Here is a 20249-nt window from a genome sequence, read left to right as displayed (position 1 = left end):
TTTGGAATTCCTTCCCCTTGTAATTCTCAGCCTAGTGGGGGGATAGAGATAAGTGATGTGTATTTGAAACAATATGTGGCTGGATACTGTCTCTGGTGAAATCTCTTCGACAGGAAGCTCAGCTGGCACAGACCCTGCCTTTGGACTTTGCTGTTCACAACATCCAACCGGGACACTGGGTCCTGGTTAAGGAGTGGGAAGAAGCACCACTGGTGGCCAAGTGGCGTGGACCTTTCCAGGTGTTGCTGAGCACAGACACAGCCGTCAAGACAGCTGAACACGGCTGGACCCATCACACTCGGGTCAAGGTCTCTGCAGCCCCAGAGATTTGGACATCTCAGCTGGAGGAGAAGGACGGGAAGCCGCGACTGACACTCGGCAGGAGGGGACTGGAGCAGCAGCCAGGGCGTCGACATCGGGGGAAGCCTCGTGTGCCCACCCACAGAGTGCCTGCTGAAATAGTCTGTGTGGGCATCCCTCCTCTCAGATCTCCAGGCACTGGGGGCCAACCCTTGCTGTCATTGTTTTCTTTATGTTAAGCTGTTTCTGTGCCTTCACTCGCCACAGGTGGTGTGGAAGATAAAGTGAAAGTAAAAATTAAGTTAGGAAATTAGATTACACAATCAGAATGTTTCCCTTAATAATGTTCCCTTTATATTATCAGTTAGGTTGGGGCCAAGAATGGGAAAATATTTTTTTGACCTTAGGAGAAGAAGTAGCAAAAACCTTTAACCTTAGCAATTGTTGGGTCTGTGGAGGTCCAGGAGAATCTGAAAACGGGCCATGGGTGGCCAGCCCAGTAAAACCTCAATAGTAGATTAACACCCTGAGTAAAGTCTGTAATGGAACAGGATTTTGGGATGAAGAAGGAAGTCCATGGTGGCTTCATTCTTCTGAAAAATACACTTATTGCCTAAATAGGCAAATAGATGACAATGGAAAAGTGGTGAAACAAATTGCAAAATGAATTTTAAAAATCAGCTCATGTACCAGTCCAAAGATGAAAAAGATGGGAATGGGACATGTTTTCTTGGCTACCTGGTGGACTATAAGTTAAACAACTGCTTTTTTTCCTCTTATGTGCTGTAGCAACTCTAATCTTGTTGCCAGGCATGATCCCTTGCTTAGTACAACTTATTCAACATGTGATCAAAAGGATGCAGGTAAGAGCCACGCCCAATAATTCAGACATGGTTCCAAAATAACAGAAACTGATGTCACTCCAAATAATTACAAAACCAAAAAAGACTCAGGAACAAGAAATTAAATCAATGAGAGCTAAAGTTTGTAAAGACAATTATTAAAAAATAAAAGAGGAGGGGTTGAGAGGAATGTTGAATTTGTCTTTACAAAAGAGCTGTGGATCTGCCTGTAGATAAGGCTAGCACTGAGAGATAAAAGAAACAATGGGATGGATTCCACTGACTGATGAATGGAAAAATATATTTGCCTTTACAAACAAACTGTAGGGCTGCTGATAAATGAAATTGGATATCGAAAGATGAAAGAAGCAACGGGGGGAAAACTATGAATTCTATAAGAATTAAAAATTAAAAGGGAGGGTTATACATTAGAGGGGAATTTCAGGTATCAGGCGTTCCGGGAAGTCTGTGCCTATCAAGTACCTCAGCCAATGGGGAAAGAGAGAGGGAAATGCGGCCGGGAAAATAGGATAAAAAGGAGGCTGCGTCCTCCAAAAATTGTAGAGATCCCAGGCGAATGTCCCATGGCCTCTGACGATATTTAGAATAACTCAAATATATTTGTGAAATGTCTATGTTGATTCAAAGTACTTATAATAAACTTACAGTAGTGGAAATAGCTGAAACCGTCTGCATGTTCAGACATCATTGAAAGAACCATGCAGATAACATTGAGAGAACAGATGTAAGGAGGACTCTGCTGCTGACTGTCAATAACTGTCACTGAAATTACCAAACAGGGGACCCTTGTGAGCAAGTGACACAGGACCCTCTAAACTGCACAGAAGGGGGGACAGGGGTCGAACCAAACTAAAGAATTGCCAGATGTAAACGAATTCAAAGCAATGTTTGAATATGTATAATCCCTATAAATATGTATTTGACCAATGCAATGAAAAAGTTGTTATGGTTAACCAGTGTGCCTCTGGCTGTGGCTACGCACCCAGCACTGTTATTGTCCCTTTTATCTCTTATTAAACTTTTAAAAATTTTAAAGAGGCTGGTTCCTCACAAAACCCAAGGTGCTCACCCCTTTCTTTCCCCCCCAAGCCAGGATCTGTCAATCCCAAACTTTGTTCAGATGTTGGAGGAGGAGGCTGCGAGGAAAAGGAAGATGCCCTGGGTAGGAGGCAGGTGAAGGGGCAGGTGCCCCTTTCCTCCTCTCCTCTGCTCCATCTCCCAGCCCAGCATCACCCCCGGCTGCAGGACAACCCCGCTGCCGACACCTCCTGCCAGGGACGGATTGGGGGGATCTCCTTCCCCTTCCATCTGCAATGGAGGCAAATCCCATCCTCTCCTTGTCCACCTTCCTTCCTCTCCTCTTTCTGTCCTTCATCCATCCACGTTCCTTTCCCTTCTCCTTCCTCCCTTGCTCCTTCTTGTTCTTTCCTCTTCTGCCTTTTCCTTTTCCCTTCTCGCTGTCCCTTCCTCTCCTTGTCCTTCCTCCCCCAGACATTGAGCTGCAGACAGAGACCAGAGACAACAAATCCCTGGCACAGAACCTTGTGGAAGAGGCCGTTTTGAGTGGCTCCGTGGCACTGAAATGCAACGGGAAGGAAAAGTCCCAGAGATCCCACGCAAGGAGGGGCTGCAAACTGAGCCCAGGGAGCTGTGAGGAGGAAAGACCCTCCCTGTGCCAGGAAGGCAATGGGAGATCCGGCCAGATCTTGGAACTGGTGGAGAAGCCTCAGGCCATGGAGAAGCCCCACGGGTGCTTGGAATGTAGGAAGGCTTCAGGTGGAGCTACAAGCTGAGGAAACATCAGAACATCCACACTGGGGATTGGCCCTACGAGTGTGGGGACTGTGAGAAGAGCTTCAGGCGGAGCTCAGCCTATTCCTGCTGCCTCCAAACACAGCAGTTCCAGATGCAGAGATCCCCCCGCAGCCCCTGGAGGAGCCACGCAGGAGCGCGGGGATCCCTGAGAGGAGGCTGTGACCCCGCAGGCAGAGGGGCCCCCTCTGGAGCAGCCTGTCCTTGAAGGACTGAGCCCGTGGCAGAGTGACCCACGCTGCAGCAGAGTGAAGGGGGCTGGTACCCATGGGATGGACTCAGGCTGGAGAAGTCCAGGAGAAGTCTCCTGTGGGAGAGACCCCAAGGTGCAGCAGGGGAACGACTCCTGTCCCTGAGCAGAGGGAGAAGCCACTGGGGATGAACTGACCATGGCCCCATTGAAGCGTGGAAAAACACTCAATAACCCACAAAATGAGTTATAAGAGTAGATGTGTATTTATTCAGCGCTGAGGTGCATGGTGGATAGCTCTTTCAAAAACATGCACACCTTTGGCGACCTGGCCTCTCCTTTTATTCTCTACAAACTAGGACTACACAACACACCTGTAGCCGTGGAAAAGGGTTTTAACCCTTTAAGTGCAGCAGAAATAAGATGCACAGCTACATGGTCATCTTTCATGACAGGAAGAAAGAGAAAAGTTTATTCAGAAATACACTTGGTTTTATAGCATGACTCACAACTCCAAGAGTAGAGAAAAGGTGATTGGTTCAGAGAGAAGACACCCCATTCCCAGGGCCTGGTCACACACCACAACAGATGTTCTATTTCTGTTATTAATTCCTTTTTATTTTGACCAAATTATCAGCCTGGGAGAAATTCTCCCCAGCCTTGAGCTGGACCAGCTTATCGGCTGGGAACAGAGCTGAAAAGCTCCAGCCTGGAATATTTTTTAGGCTGTATTTTCTTACTTTCTCAATATGTGTCCCACAGGTCCCCCTTCTGAAATATATTAAAAAAGGAAGAGATAAGTGTTTGTGCTTCCCAGAAGAGCCAGGAAAAACAAACGCAACCCAAAGACCTGAGGATATTTGAGTGCCAAGGGTTTGGTGTCTTTTTTCTGCCTAAATCCCATCACTAAGTGAAGTAAAACAGTGGACATTTCACCACTAAGTGATTATACTAATACAATTGTGAAAACTGCGACTATTTCACCCAAACACATATCAACAGCTCAATGAACAGATGAATGTCCATCCCCCACATGTAGAGGGATCATCCCGTTGGTGTTTGGTTTGTTGTGCAGCATGGAAACTGAATAGTCACCACATTCTGCTTTTGCTGGCACAGGACAGAGTGAGCATTTCTTGCAGGTCACAGTAGAAACCCAGATGTGTCTCATCCAAAGCCTGTAATGAGGCAAAGGTGATTCACAAGAACAGGATTATTTTGATTTCTTTTTCTCTTTTTCCAATTTCTCTGTCCTGCCTTGGAGACAGCAACAGAATTTTGCTGTTCTGCATTTGAGACAGCAACAGCTATAGGAAAAACCTGTGCTTCTCCCATTTGACTGTCATCCATGCAAATTGTCAGGAATTCTCTTGCAGAAATTGACTCAAGCACAGAAACATCTGCCTGAGAATTCCTTTTCCCCATGCCCACCCCAAGAATGGACCCAGCTCCTCCTCCTTTCGAAACGAGAGCAGGGTTGTTGCTGCTGCCAGCACAGGACTGGAGCGATGCAGCGCGGTGGATCGGTGGGAGGAGTCCCCCTGAGACCGGACAGACAGAGAGGTCTCCTCTGGTCGATGAGATCTGTGCTGGGGTCAGCAAATTCGAGGAAAAGGTCATCTCTTCTTGGCGAATGAATGATGAGGCTGAAGGAGAAAGAGAAAACAGCCCCTTCTCTGCTGGGGCAGAGAAAGAAGGCAGAGACCCAGGCCCCACGAAGGAGCCAGGCTCTGACACCAGGGAGAAGGGAGGAGCCGGCACCATCCCCGGGCTGGGGAAAGGTGCCCGCGTCCCCCTCTCAGCAGCAAGCGGGTCGGGATCCGATGTCATCGTGAAAGGGCGGGCCAGCACCACCGCTCTCTCTGAGAGCGAGGGCGACAGCCCGGCAGGGGAGGGGGGAGTTGCCACCGCCCCTCGGGCTGGGGTTGGCGGCCGCATCTCCCTCCCAGCATCGGGCGGCCCCGGAGGGCAGCGCAGCCCCCGCAGGCGCTGGCCGTGAGGCTGCGCCCCCCGTGAGCGGCTCGGGGGGGGCTGCTGAGTTGGAGCGGCTCACGGCGAGCTCGAGGCTGCCCAGCAGCAGCCAGCGGTGTCAGCTCCGGGCGGGCGGCGGCGGGCGCGTCAGCCACTACGGCGACCGGAGCGCTCCCCGCCCCAGCGAAGGAGGGGGCGAGCGAAACGGCGCCCGGGCCCGGCCCGGGAAAGGACAGAAAGGGCGGGTCAGCCGCCGGCGGCCCCGCAGCAGCAGCGGTGGCGGCGGCGCCGGGGCTGGGCCCCGCCGGCGACCCCGAGCCGGCAGCCGCCGGTGCATGGGCAGCAAAAGCGGGCACAGCTGCCGGGGACGCGCAGTCCCCGGGCGCTGCCAACTTCTCGCTCGCGGTGCCCGGGAGCGTCTCGGGCACTGCTGCGCCGAGTTGAGTGGCTGTTAAAACTTCTAGTTCCTTATTTACAGCTTGCATAACTTGTTCTGTGATCACGGCCATGAATTGAGTGACCACGCCACTTGGAAAAAACTCTGTCTCTGCGGGCGAGGGGGACACGTGAGCGGGGAGCCGGCGCTGCGAAAGCGGGGAGACACGGAGAGGTAAAGGTTCCGGTGCAGTCTAAATCAATTAAAATGTCTCTCAGAGTTGAGAGCACAGTGTCCTGCTGTTTAGAATGTTGAATTCCCATACTTAAAGAAAAACCCGGTCCTCCCAGGAATAATCCTGGGGTTTCCGCCGCCTAAAGCGAGCTAAACAATAGCTCTGGAGCAAAAGTGCTCTCGTTACCTCTGTGATGGAGGCACAGTCGACGAATTCCGTGGGATGTCCCGTCCCGCTGCAGTCGGGTGAGGGATCCACGATCTTCCCAGACGGCTCTCTCGGTCCCGGCTGTCGTCACGGGTCCGGTCCTAGCCCCAGAGACCGGTGTCCTGGTTTTCTGGGTATTCCAGCCTGCTCCAGCACAGCTCTGGCTAGACAAAGCTCAGCTCTGAGCACAGCCCCGGTTATCGACAGCCTCGCTGGGTATGCCCCGGTTCGGCAGGCTTCAGGCCCCGAATTCTTCAGTGTCCTTTTCGACAGAGGTCCCGTGGACCTTCAAATGTCCATCGGTGGAACCTTCCAAATGTAGCCGTGGAAAGGGGTTTTAACCCTTTAAGTGCAGCAGAAATAAGATGCACAGCTACATGGTCGTCATTCATAAGAGGAAAGTAAGAGACAAGTTTATTCACAAACACACTTGGTTTTATAGTATGACTCGCAATTCCAAGAGTAGAGAAAAGGTGATTGGTTCAGAGAGAAGACACCCCATTCCCAGGGCCTGGTCACACACCACAACAGGTGTTCTATCTGTGTTATTAATTCCTTTACATTTTGACCAAGTTATCACCCTGAGAGAAATTCTCCCTAGCCTACAGCTGGACCAGCTTATCAGCTGGGAACAGAGCTGAGAAGCTCCAGCCTGGAATATTTTTCAGACTGTAATTTTCTTGCTTTCTCCATATGTGCGCCTACACAGCAAAGCCCAGGAGGCCGGGAGGAGAACCCGGGGCCAGCGCAGCTGCTTGGCAGTTGCTCCTTCCAGGACCTGGACCCAACCCATCCCTGAGCAGCCACTGCCAGCCCCGACCCCCCCTGCCCCGTGACAGCTCCCCCAGCTCAAGGGGACAGAGTCAGGCCCTCTCAGGACACATCTGGGCCTGGACCTCCCCCAATGGCACGCCAGGTAAAGAGGGAAATCATTGAGAGCATCTCCAGAGACACAGCCTGACCAGCAGTGTCAGCAGGCAAAACAAAGGTTTTGCTAAGCAATGGCCTTTCATGGAGCAAAACATTTACAATCAGGGCAGTGCATTCGTGCATATGGGGGTACACTCTGGGGGCACAGCTAAGGCCATGAGGTCACAGCAGGCTCTGGGGTCACAGCAGGCTGAGGTCACAGCAGGCTCTGAGGTCCCAGAGGTGCCAGAGCCCCGTGGTTGCACAGCACCACAGGCACCGAGCAGTCAGGCCTTGAGCACAACTGCTGCGGCAGCAGCGGCGGCGGCGGCAGTGGTGCTGACATTGGGACAGCGGTGTCAGGACAGCGGGGGCAGCAAGAGCTGCGGGACTGGCACAGGGCAAGGCACCATGGCCCTTGCTCTGCGCCTCTTCCTCCTGCTCCTCCTGGCACTGGCCCTGCCTGCCAGGGCTGCCCAGGCAGCTCCGTGGAGAGTACAGGGAGCAGGTGAGCTGGGGGCCTGGCTCCCCTTTCCTGGGAAAGCGCTCCCTTCTCCCCAGGGAGCGTTGGGGATGGTTTTCCAGAGGGCTTTAGGGAGGCTTTCCTCAGTGGGAGGCAGAGAGCCCACACGGGCCCTGGGCTGGCCTGGTTTCCCCTCCAGGGATGTTGAACAGGGCATGGAGAGAGTGTGCAGAGTGACCAGAGCCAGCCCAGAGCCCCCCAGGCCCCTCTGCAGCTTTGGCCATGGCCATTCACATCTGGCTCCCACAGCCTCACCCTATGCATACACTTGAAGTGCAACTATTTTGCTCTAAGGTCTTCCAAAAGCCAAGAGCCAAGACACAGGAGACCAGAAATCTCTGGAGGCAGCCAAACATCTGGACCAGATGCTAAGTGATCTGGAGAGACGCCGTGGTGGGTGCATTTCCCTTCCTTGCACTGCCCAGTTCCCTAAGGCAGAAGGGGATCCCAGCACACCATGGAAATGGTTCTCATCTGTGCTCCCTTCTAGGTGAGGTTCCTGGGAAGGCTTCTCAAGGAAGTTGGGTGGAAGATGATTTGGAACTCTTGGGAGCTTCTGCAGGTAAGTTCTTAACTTCCCCTCACAGCACAATCATTGACAACCTGGCAGAAACCAGGTGACAGAAGCTTGTGTGGCTGTTGAGTTACAGGTGTGTCCGCAGGGAGCACTTTTCAAGCTCCAGGGCTGGATGCTGTGTCCAAATCCAATTCTCATAGCAGGAGTTGAGTAGTGTGTACCTGCTGACCCCACAAGCTGAGCACTGCTTTTGTGGAATCCATCCACATGAAGTTGAATTACTTTGCTCTAAGATCCACCAACAGGCAAGGCCCAAGAAACAGGAAACAAGAAATCCCTGGAGGCAGCCAAACTGCTGGACCAGATGCTGAGTGATCTGCAGAGACGCCGTGGTGGGTGCATTTCCCTCAGCCTTCTCCTGACACTCAGCAGCCGGGGGCTTTCTCTGCACATCTGGACACGCCGTGCCCGGCACAGCAGGAAGGGATCCATGGCAGCCTCGCTGTCCCACTGCTGCTGTCACAGCCTGCAGGGCTGTTTCCCAGCCTGGCCTGGCTGCAGCTTCTCCCCAGCCTCTGCAGGAAGGCATTTGGCATCATCTGACAGGGAGCCCAAAGTGTCCCACAGGCCATGCACACCCTGAGATCCCTGAAATTTCCTGGTCTCAGGCTAGATCAGGAGGGGTGGCTGTTCGGAGGAGAGAGGACCCCGTGGCAACCCCAAGAGCCTCGGCTTTTTCCTGATCCTTATCCATGTCTTTGACAAATATTACTTACTGAAGATGCCACCTCCCCAGTGGGGAATGGTTCCATCTGATCCAGCTGCGCCTCTTCCCTTCTCCAGAGATGGACCAAAAGGCCTTGGTGAAGGCAGCGCTTCCTGGAGAAAGCAATGGCTCCGTGCCAGCCCCTGGTACACAAAGGGAGGAGATGCCAGGCAGAGCCACAGAAGGTGATTGCTGTGCCAGGCTCAGCCAGGCTGAGCAATCCTGCTGGGATCCCTCCGTGGGAGACACCGCCGAAACCTGGGAGGGGCTGCAAGGGGTGACCATGGTGGGGAAAGGGCAGAGGGGGAGAGCAGGGCTCCAGTGTGTCCTGACAGGGCCTGGCTCTGTCCCCTTGGGCTGGGGGAGCTGTCACGGGGCAGGGAGGGTCGGGGCTGGCAGTGGCTGCTCAGGGATGGGTTGGGCGCGGCTCCCTGGAAGCAGCGACTGCCCAAGCAGCTGCGCTGGCCCCGGGCTCTCCTCCCGGCCTCCTGGGCTTTGTTGGGTGGCACAGCCTGTGCCAAGGGGTGCCAAGGTGCCTGCAGGCCCCAGCTCTGGGGCAAACAGAGAACGTCCTGGCCGTATGCAGCGAGCTGCCAGCTCAGCAGTGGAGCCCAGCACGGGCTCACGCTCCCCATTGCTCACACAGATGTTATCCCTGAAACAGGAATAGATGCTCAGGATCCAGCGCGCCTTCCAAGAATTGTCTGCCCCCAGGATGTGCGCAGGACCTGCATGATCGGCACAGTAGTGACAATGTTCACTGTGCCACTTGTCCTGCTCTGCTGCTATTTTGGCATTCGGAAGCTCTATCAGATAGGACGGTAAGTTGCTGGTTTTTCTCTGCAGTTTGATTAAAACTCTGCTCATTGCATTGGTAGCCTGGCTCATGGTCATGCTGCTGTGGAGCTGTGGCAAGTCCCTGTTGTCCAAATAACTCTGATAAGGGTTCTGCTGCTGCCCAGTGCTTTAATTGGCCTCTTAATTGCTGGGCCTTGTCCTGGGGAGCCCGCTGGGGCTGCAGCCAGTGCTGGCTCCCACTGAGGCTGCGTGGCCAAGAGCAGCCCCAGGAGCAGCGGCAGAGGCAGAGCAAGTGCACAACAATATTTGGGAATGCATTTCAGGATGGGAATGTGGTTATTTAGCAGCTCATGTAAAGTTTCATGGTAATAATGATGTTACAGGATGAGCAAACTTTCTACAATTCAGTGTTTAAACAAATCCAACCCGATGGAGGTTTGGCTTTGGCCTTGAGACTTTGCTCTGTGTGTGAGCCCTGTTCTCGACTGATTTTGGATTCACTTTTGGGTGAAGGCTCATCCCAGCCCTGACCCTTGGCAGCTCTGGGCTCAAAGGGACAGCTGAGGCTGCACTGCACATGACTGGGGTGCAGGGCTCCATTATCAAAGGGCTTTGAGAAGTTTAAATTACTGTATTTTTACTACATGGTTTTGTTTATGAAATTAATCCACTTTTGTTAAACCTAGCTTTAAAAAAATTTATTTTCTATTGCTTTTACCAGTTATTTAATCCAGTGAATTATGGCATAATTATCCCATGGCTGAATTAGAAGACTGTAAGTACTAGAAAATGAACTAATTTTTACACTCTTCTTTCACAGACTTATGCTGGTTTGATGTGACCAACAGAAGAGGTTTTTGCTTGCTTTGAATTCAAACAAGGACCAAAGCTGGAACCTGTTGAAATGAGTCTCTTGACTTCACAGCTAAAGCAAACTGCCAGGGTTCTTTTTTTTCAGCTTTGGGTGGGGATATAAAAATATACCAGCAGCATATACTATAAATAAATATATACTAAATACATAGCAACAAATAGTCCAGTAAAGTAACTGATCTAAATGAGGGGTTTGGTGTGTTTGCTCACTAAGCCCTGAGTTCCTCAGAGCTGCAGCTCCCTGCTCTCTGTGCAGACAGAGGCTGGCTATGGGTGACAGTGCTGTGTCTGGCCTGGTGCACACCAGCTCCACACAGGAGCTAAGGGATTATCCTTGCACACTCCATCCTGGAAGAACCGAGTTCATTGATGAATCTGACACAATTTATGGCATGGCAGGAAAATAAAAGAAGGTTAGAATTGATTCCATTCCAAACACTTTACATTTTGCTGTGTGTAATGCAGATAGGAACTACAAGTTTCCTATTCATGCACAATTTGTTAGAGCTCACAGTCCTCAAAGTCACAGGGCCTTGCAGAGCTGTGTGTGAGATGACTTTAAAAACAAAAACAACCTTTATGTGCAACACCTGTCTTCAAAACTTTACAATCCAAATCACAAGCTGATTCCTACTGGTAACTGGAAAAAAACCCAACCAAATAACAGAACCAAAACTGTGACCCAACAAAACAGGCAAACAAAACAACCACCAAGAAAAAATCAAAACCCATACAAAATCGCCCACAAATCCAGAAAAATATAAAAATCAGGTGAAGAAGGCAGCGATCAAAGAGCGACAAATGGGCAGAGGAACTACAGAAAGGACAGATAATTAGAAAGGACAGGTATTCAGTGGCTATGGCACCAAACTAGCCAGGGGATCTGAGATACAGTTCTCACCCTTCTGAAAACAAAATAAACAGAAAATAAATGATGATGATTGTGAAATGGGACTCTGCCTGTTTAGCTTTAATATATCCATTGTGTGTAAGTTCTATGTGCCTTGTTAAGTCACATCCTCTGGCAAAGGTGTTTTTCTGTTCAAAGAAAAACACTGCAGTGGAAGAAGAGGCCAGCTTGGAAAATATTAAAAGCAAGAGCTAAAAATAAAGTTTTTAATATGTTGTTTGGTTGGTTTCTGTTTGTTCATGGGTTTTTTTGTCTGTCTTTGAAAGCAACCTCTTGGATGTTAATGCAAGTAACAAGTCCTTTTTAAAGGGCTGTCTTTGCAAAACATCTGCCAATTTTGTGATGCAAGACAGAAACAGCTTCCCTTGGGCTACAGCTGGAAGGCTTGAAAATGTGTTCCAGGAACTCGTGATATGACAGAGTCTGATTAACACAGTTTAATGTATGAAGTGCAAGATGTAAGTTATCAATAAAATACTCAGAGTGTACTCTAACTTTGGGGTCTGTGACTCGCACTGGTGCTGCTTGGGAACTGTTCTTCCTCACCTCCTCCCTCATCTCCTCTTGGAGGCTCACAATTACAGCAGAGACATGAGCCTGCATCGAGCTTTGATCATACTCTCAAAATTTCTAAGCTTGTTTGTTGCTTATTAGCAACAGAACCCACTGTCTCTGTTATTATCAGCATTAATTGTTGCAATGAAGGTGGTGTATTGAGATGGCCCCAGGTTTGCCAGATTCCACAACATCTGCCCTGTGCACCTGACCTTGTCAGGGTCATTGTCATGCTGTCCATCCCTCCCAAAGAGCACCTCCAGTACTGCCACTTCTCTCAGCTCTTGCATCCCTTCCTCAAGGGTCTTCCAGCACATTCTATGGTGGTGCTCCTGCATTCTCTCTCTGTGGACAAACCTCTCTCTCACACTCATTAAAAGTCGCTCCCAGAGGGAAAGGGACCCTGTCTCCCTTACAAATACCTGGTCCACACCTGAGTCCTGGGTCACGGGTCCCAAATTCCTTGCCTCAGGACCATCCAGTTGGACGCCTGTACCCATAAGGTCCCAGACCCAAAGTAACCAGGTTGTAAAAGCCTCGCTGCCCCATCATACAATGTCTTTTCACAGACTAGAGAGACTTTCATATGACAGGGACTCGGTGATGATCTCAACCTCTGTCTCCCCTGCTGCTTGTGAGGGCCCTCCTTTCTTATTATCTAGGTGCCTTGTTTTCATCTTAGACTTCTTTGTTTCCACAGGGACGACTATTGCTGGCTGTGATTGCCCTTGCAGTTCAGCTGGAACCTGGACAGATGTAATGTCTGTGGGTTCCACTGCTGCACCATCAGACTCTCCCTCTAAGGCAGGAGGAGTTTCTCACCAGCTGGGGAAAGGTACTCCTTCAGCATCTAGCTCATCTCACACATCTCCTTCACTAAAACACCCACCCAATCCGGGTGTTTCCTTTCTGAGACAGGCTGTGGGGCAGGGTCAGTCTCTGCAGCAGCATCTCTATTTCCTGGGGTAGGTACCAGAGTGGTTATCCAAGCCAATATTCCCTTATCTCTGACTGCTAAATAGAACAGGCATATCAGCAACACCAGCCACTGTATGATATCATTAGCATTTAGAGGACATTTTATCCCTTCAGAAAATGGTGGGGTAGACCCAAAAAACTGGGTAAAGGGTTGGGAGAAAAATCTTCCCTGGTGTCATTCCCTCACAGTAGGTACCATTGTTAAAGTAATCCAAATAACACATTTAGAGTGTGATAGTCCTGAATCCATGTACCCGCCTTCCAAAGAAGTTAAAAATCCATTAATTCCTCACCTTATTAACCCATAAAGCAAACTGGATAACAGCCACAGTAGCTTTAATTATAGGGCCTGCAAATGGGAGGAATACAGCCACGACCACGTCCCACCTGAACCACAGTAAGCTAGACCACATGGTGCCACCCAATGAGGTTTCTATATCCAGCACACAAAAAAACAGGTTACCCAGGAGCTGTTATTCCTTCTTTCTCCCAGTGCCCTCAGACCCCACGTTGGGCACCAAAATCTATCTTGGTTTGAAAGAAGGTGTCTGCCAAGAAAGGCAGAAGCTTCTTTTTAAAATGGAGAATCTAAACTCCCACCCTCCAAATTATTATAATTTTGAAATTAAGAGGCTCTCTGGCAAAGGTATGGGAATAGGCATAACAGTTCTTTACTAGGAAAATTAAAATAGAAATACAGTATCAGAGAGTAAAAGCCCAAAAATAACCCACTGACAGTCAGAATACACCTGACACCGTGTCAGTCAGGGTGCTGGTAGCAGTCTGATTGAATGGTGGCTGCAGTCCTCCTGGATGACAGATATGGTTCAGTTGAAGCAGTGCTCCTGTAGAAACGTGCAGTTCTCCTCTGAAGGTCCAGTATTGATGTTGAAAGATCCAATTTTTCACTGCAATCCAGTGGAGAAAGACTGCCTTGGTGTTTCAAATCTCAGTTTTTATCTAGCTAGGAAAGGCTTGGCTCCTCCCCCTGGCTGGAGCATCTCCCAATGCGATGATAGAATTTTATCATTCATTCATTGGGAACGGAAGGAATGATGTAATTTTATCAGTCATACAGTATAACTCAATAGCCCATTAACAGAAAATATCTTCCTGAAGGCAGGATGGGCTGTGGAAAAGATAAAGATGACTGCTGCACCTGGTTTTAACAGATGGCCCATTAGCAGAGGATATCTCCCACAGAGATAAGGATCACTGCCCCAGCTGATTTCAACAGCTGGTGATAGAATACATACTTTTTGTCCCATCCTGTATTGCAGCCTAAGACCAGGGGTCCTGGGGGGATCATGTGCCACCTCTCTTGGAGTGTGTGTGCTCCCCGTGGGGCCCCCACTCGGGTGTCACCTCCTTTTCTGTTCCCACAGAGCTGCTGAGCTGGCAGCAGCTGCAGCCCTGCCCCGTGGTATCAGGCTTGGGCAGGACCTCTGCTTTGTCCCCACACTAATTTTAGGGGGATCATGTGTTACCCCCAGCCCTGCTGCCACTCTGCCCCTCCCCAGCTGCTCCCAGTGTTCCCGATAAAGCTTACCAGTTCACCCCAGTCACGTTTATTGTGTGGAGGGACTGGGGAAGGACGTGTGTAAGTGCCACAGGGGGTTAGTGACTGGGTGGGGTCCAGGTGGGGAACACTGGGTGCTGTGGATCTGCCTGGACACTGCTGTGTCAACAGAGCTGCTCTCTCTGATTGGCTGAATCTAAATTACATTATTTGATTGGCTGAGGAAAGGCCCAGGAGTTGAGAGAATGAACAGGAGAGATCCCACCCTGAGCACCTGAAGGGGAACAACAGACTGAGCCTGGGCACAGCGAGGGAATTTATTACCAACCAAATCACAGGAGAATAAGAAGGGAAAGAAATCTCTCCAACCCCTTCCCCCGACCCAACGAGGATAACCAGGACCACGGATCACCAGGGCTCTGCCCAACGGGGGTCACTGGGGATCATCCAACACCGATCCTCCCATGGGGGATGGAGCTGGAGCAGAGCACGAAGCTCTTCCCACACTCGGGGCACTCACAGGGCTTCCCTTAGTGGTGCCTCCGTTGGTGTCGGCTCAAGGTTGAGCTCTTTGAGAAGCTCTTCCCACACTCAGGACACTCGTAGGGCCTCTCCCCAGTGTGGATGTGCCGGTGGACAGTGAGGGTGGAGTTGAGATTGAATCCTTTCCCGCAGTCAGGGCAGCGGAAGGGCCTCTCCTCTGTGTGAATCCGCTCATGCATGAGGAGATTGGAGCTGGTCTGAAACCTCTTCCCACACTTGGGACACTCGTAGGACCTCTCCCCGGTGTGGATGTGCTCGTGTTTTTTTAAGCTGGACATCCACGCAAAGCTCTTTCTACATTCCAAGCATGTGTAGGGCCTGTCCCCTGTATGGCTCAACTGATGCTGCAACAGGTAGGAACTGTTGCTGAAACCCTTACCACATTTCCCACACTCGTAGGGCTTTTGTCCAGTGTGGATCAGCTGGTGCCGGATCAGATTGGAGCTGTAGCTGAAGCTCTTCCCACATTCCCCACACTCGTAGGGCTTTTCCCCAGTATGGATCATCTTGTGCCGGATCAGGTTGGAGCTGCTGCTGAAGCTCTTCCCACATTCTCCGCACTCATAGGGCTTTTCCCCAGTGTGGATTAGCTGGTGCCGGATGAGATGGAAGCTGACTCTGAATCCCTTCCCACATTCCCTACACTCATAGGGCTTCTCTCCAGTGTGGATCTGCTGGTGCCGGATCATGCTGGAGCGGTAGCTGAAACCCTTCCCACATTCCAAGCACTTGTGGGGCTTCTCCCCTCCAGGAGGCTTCTCCACCAGCTCTGAGCTCTGCCTGGATCTCCGGCCGCCTTCCCGGCTCAGGGAGGGTCTTTCCTCCTTGCAGCTCCCTGTGCTTGGTTTGCAGCCCCTCCTCCTGCGGGATCTCCGGGGCTTTTCTGCCTCCTCCATGTCCTCACGCCGTGGGAATGAAAAATCCTGGTTTGGGGAAAAAACAAGAGAGCTCCATAAACCGGGAGTTCCTCCTTGCCCAAGTTCATCTCTGGAAGTCATTGACCATCTTGTGTCTGTAATAACCTCCCAAACACCAAGATTCAGCCAAAATCCCCTCGAAAATTGGGCTGGTTTGAAAGCAAAACCTGTGAGAGACTCCAAGTCAGAAACAGAATTTTATAGAAAAAAACAAGAGAAAAAAATATAATACATGCAATACAAAAGAAAACAACTGACAGAGTCAGAATACAACCTTACGCCCCTCTAGTTAAGGTGGTGGTAGCAGTCCAGATGACGTGGTCTTGTTGTAGTAGTGATGCTGTAGAAAGGTCTGGTAGCTCTTGTCCTCTGGAAACCAGTGGGTAAGGGATGATTTGGTGTTCCAAATCTCAGTTTGAATCTAGGTACAAAATGTTTGGCTCCTCCCCCTGGGTGCACAATCTCAAAATGGGATGATGTGATTTTATCAGTTATGTATTGAACTCAATGGCCCATTAACAGAAGATACCTGATATCGTCCTGGAGGAAGGATGGATGGAAGGAAAGATAAAGAACACTCCCCCACCTGTTTTCTAGCATATGGCCCTTTGACAGAGGATATCTCCCTCGGAGATAAGGATCCCTACGCCAGCTGGCTTCAACAGATGGTGATAGAATACATAATTTTGGGCACATTTTACATTGTAATCGAGGAAAAAAATATGAAGATTCAGCACCCACAGAAAAACCTCAGCCCCAACATTTAACCCAATAAAGCTCAGAAACACCAAGATTTACCCCTGTGCAAATCATGGATCCTTCTCCCTCATCACCTGTGGCACGTAAGGAGGTGCAACACTCCTGGGGCTGGGAGGGCCTGCAGATACAGGGAGGGGTGGAACCTTGTGGTGTTTCCTGTTTCTGCTACTCCTCGTCCTCATCCTGTGTCCCTACTGCCCCTCACACTCCTCTTCCTCCTACTATTCCTCCTTCTCCTGCACAATCCCACCTCCTCCTCCCACATGCATCATTTGATCATGTTGTTCTTCAACCCTGCTTCTCCTTCCCTTCTCCTGCTTCCCCCAGGCCCAGCACCCACTGCCGGCTCCCTCTTCCCCCCAAACCCACAGCATCCCAGCGCAGGGGCAGCGATGGAGCTGGGGCAGCTCGGGCTGGGGCAGCGCTGGGCTCTCGGCCGCTCCCGCCCGCACTCGCTCCCCACTGCAGCCGCTGCCGCCACCACAGCGCGGGGGGGCCCGGCCTTGGCGCTCCCCCCCTCCCACCTCCCCAAATTCCCCTGCCGGGGGGCGCTGGGGCCCGGGCCGGGCGCAGGTGGCTCCAGGTGGGCAACGCTGGGAGCTGCGGCTCTGCCTGGACACTGCTGCGTCATCACCGCCGCGCGCTCTCATTGGCTCAGCGCTGCCCGAGGGGCGGGGCTGCACCAAGCCGGGACACCCTGCTCCAGGGGGGATGGCCCCAAAACGGGGGACCCCCATGCAAGGAACAACAGCAAAGGGTCTCTACAAACACATGCTGCGAATCCGCTTGGACATAGGGCCGGGGACGTGGACATAAGGAAGGGACAGCAGAAGCCATCAGGGTCAGAAAATGTTATTAATTGACCACACAGACTGCTGCTCAGCCAAGGTCCTGCTCAATTCATGAACTCCCAGAAGAACAAAGACTTAACAGAGCCATGAATATCACTAGCTGTACAAAAGTGGAGTGCATATTAAGACCCAAGCACCCAGGGGCTCTCACATCCTTACACCATCTTCAACCAGGTGCCCTCCTCACACTGACACCATTCAGTCCTTGATGGCAAAGATGCTTTCTGGGGATGCCCACTCACACAGGATGGTAAACTGGATTTTGCCTTTGAGTGGGAACAAGAGATAGAAGGGAAAATGGAAAAGACATGGACGGTCCTTCTGCAGGGATGCACGGGAGCACCAGCCTTATTCGGGCAAAACTTGCAAAAAATATCACAAGAATTTACCCCACCCCCAGGGACTGGGTTAATGCAGGATGTGGATGACTTGCTGCAATCAGGAGGACAAGAAGTGGTAGAAGAAGCCTCTGTGAAATGGCTGAATGTTCAGGCTAAACAGCATCTTTAAATATTTGATTAAAAAAAAGGGCAAATGGTGGAGAAAAAGGTAAAATATTTGGGACATATTTTGACTGCAGGCTTCTGGTGTATTGACCCAGAGAGAGACCAGGGAAGCTCAGAAATAACCCAGGATTAAAAAGGATTTGCAAGAAGTATGACGACTAATAGGAAATTGCAGGATCTGGATTGAGGATTCTCTGTTCTAGCCAGAACACTTTGTGACTTTTAAACACCAGATAGTCTCAATGCTGTGGTATGGATACAAGAAATGGAACAAAACTTAAGATAATGAAATAAACAAATGATTGATGCTGCAGCCATGGCTCTACCAGACTCAGAAAAAAAATTTGAATTGGATGTGGATGTTAAACAGGGCCATGCCAAAGGAATTCTTCTGCTAAAATGTTTAGCCCAGTGGCCAGAGTGGCCTCATTGTCTGCAGAATTGTGCAGCCACAGCTTTAATGGGACCTGAGGCCCAAAAACTGATGGCAGCAGATCTCCTGTTGTTCAAGTCTGGCACCAAGTGAAAGCTTTGATAACCAAAGGAGCCTCTACATGGATGAGCAGTGCTTGGTGATTACAGAATGAAACTTGTTCAGTGGCACAGGAGGATTTAGAATTGAGGACAGGGCAAGGGTTTAACCCAAGCTCCTGTTTGAACAGCCTGCACAGGGGGCTGGGAACAAACCCATGACTGCATTCAAGTGACAGAGCTCCAGAGCCAGGCTGGGAGAGATTTAGGGGAAATTCCCTGGCCTGAGGGACAAAATGTGTTTATGGATGAGTCTTCAAGGGCAGGAGAAGGGAAAAGAGCTCCAAGACACGCTCTGATGAAGGAAAGGGAATTAGACCAAGCTCAGGTTACCCCTGCATGGTCAGCTCAACCGGCAGAGCTGGGTGTGCTTGGAAGAGCCTGGCACTGAAATGCCCTGAGCAGGAAGGCTCAAATATCTGCTGGTGACAGCATGGCAGCTAACAGGGTGGCAAACGCAATTCTGACTTCTTCTGTTGAGTCGACTGCTGCTGTACTTGAGACAGAAAACACAGCACTCTCTGATCCTTATGAAAAAGTCCTCTTTATTTTTCTGACTTCTTCTTAAATATCTTTCTTAATGTTCCCAGGTAAGCGCCTGTGATTGGTTCCAAGTTTAGGCTGCTCAGCCCTCTGACCAATAGCCCCTGCAGCTTAGGACAGAATTGAAGACAGACAAGGATGTAACCCAATGAGTTCCAGCCTATCTCTGTTCTCTGGGGGCCTGCTGTTAGGCCAGGCCACTTCTCTTAGCAGAGGCCAAATTCACTGCCCAGTGTAAACCAGCTAACACTGTGACACTCTTCAGCAACCACTGGATCGTTTATTAAGGTATTTCTAAAACAACTCCAAGATAAAGGATTGTGGAAAAAACAGACTCTCAGATGGGGAACTCATTTTACAGCAAAGATCCTTCAGGGGGTTATGGCTACTTTAGGAATACAATGGGACCTCCACAAGCCCTTGCACCCCAAGAGCTCAGGGCAGGTAGAAAGAAGGAATGGGGAAATAAACAAACTCCTTTGGAAGCTGGTGATAGAAACCAAGATGCAATGGATACAGCTTTTGCCATTGGCTTGGGCAAGAATAAGAGCCAGACCCAGGGCAGATATTCAATTATCTCCCTTGGAATTGATCTTTGCAATTCATTGCCCTGGTAATTCTCCACCTAGTGCAGGGTGGAGATAAGGGATGTATATTTCAAGCAGTCTGTGGCCAGAATCCTGTCTCTTGTGAAATCTCTGCCACAGGAAGCTGGGCTGGCACAGAGCCTGCCTTGGCACTTTGCTGTTCACAGCATCCACCCAGGACATCGGGTCCTGCCTAAGGAGTGCAAAGAAGCACCACTGGTGGCCAAGTGCCGTGGCCCATTCCAAGAGTCCCTGAGCACAGAAACAGCCGCCAGCACAGCTCAACACGGGGGGACCCCTCACCCTGGGCTCAGGGGCTCTCAAACCCCGGAGATTTGGAATTCCCGGCTGCAGGAGCAGCATGGGAGGGCACCACTGACCCTGCACTGAAGGCAACGCAGCAGCAGCCAGGGCTCCACATCGGGCCAAGCCCCTGGGCCTGCCCACAGATCCTCTGCTGAAATCCTCTGCCTGGGCACCCTCCTTTGGCATCTCCACACACTGGGGCCAATCCTTGCTGCCACTGCTGGAGCTTCGCTGCTTTCTGTGCCTGCACTGCCACAGCTGCTGGGGAAGACAACGGCACAATTCCACTCTGCCCCTCAGTTACACTCACACACTGGGCTGACGGGGATTCCATGGTCGGAAAATACACCAAGTTGAAAAATGTTTTCAGAATTATTTCTCTAGGCAGGCTTGACTTGCATTTG

Source organism: Sturnus vulgaris, unplaced genomic scaffold (genome assembly GCF_052056855.1).
Source record: "Sturnus vulgaris isolate bStuVul1 unplaced genomic scaffold, bStuVul1.hap1 Scaffold_198, whole genome shotgun sequence".
NCBI lineage: Eukaryota > Metazoa > Chordata > Aves > Passeriformes > Sturnidae > Sturnus > Sturnus vulgaris.
This window is presented reverse-complemented; position numbering follows the sequence as displayed.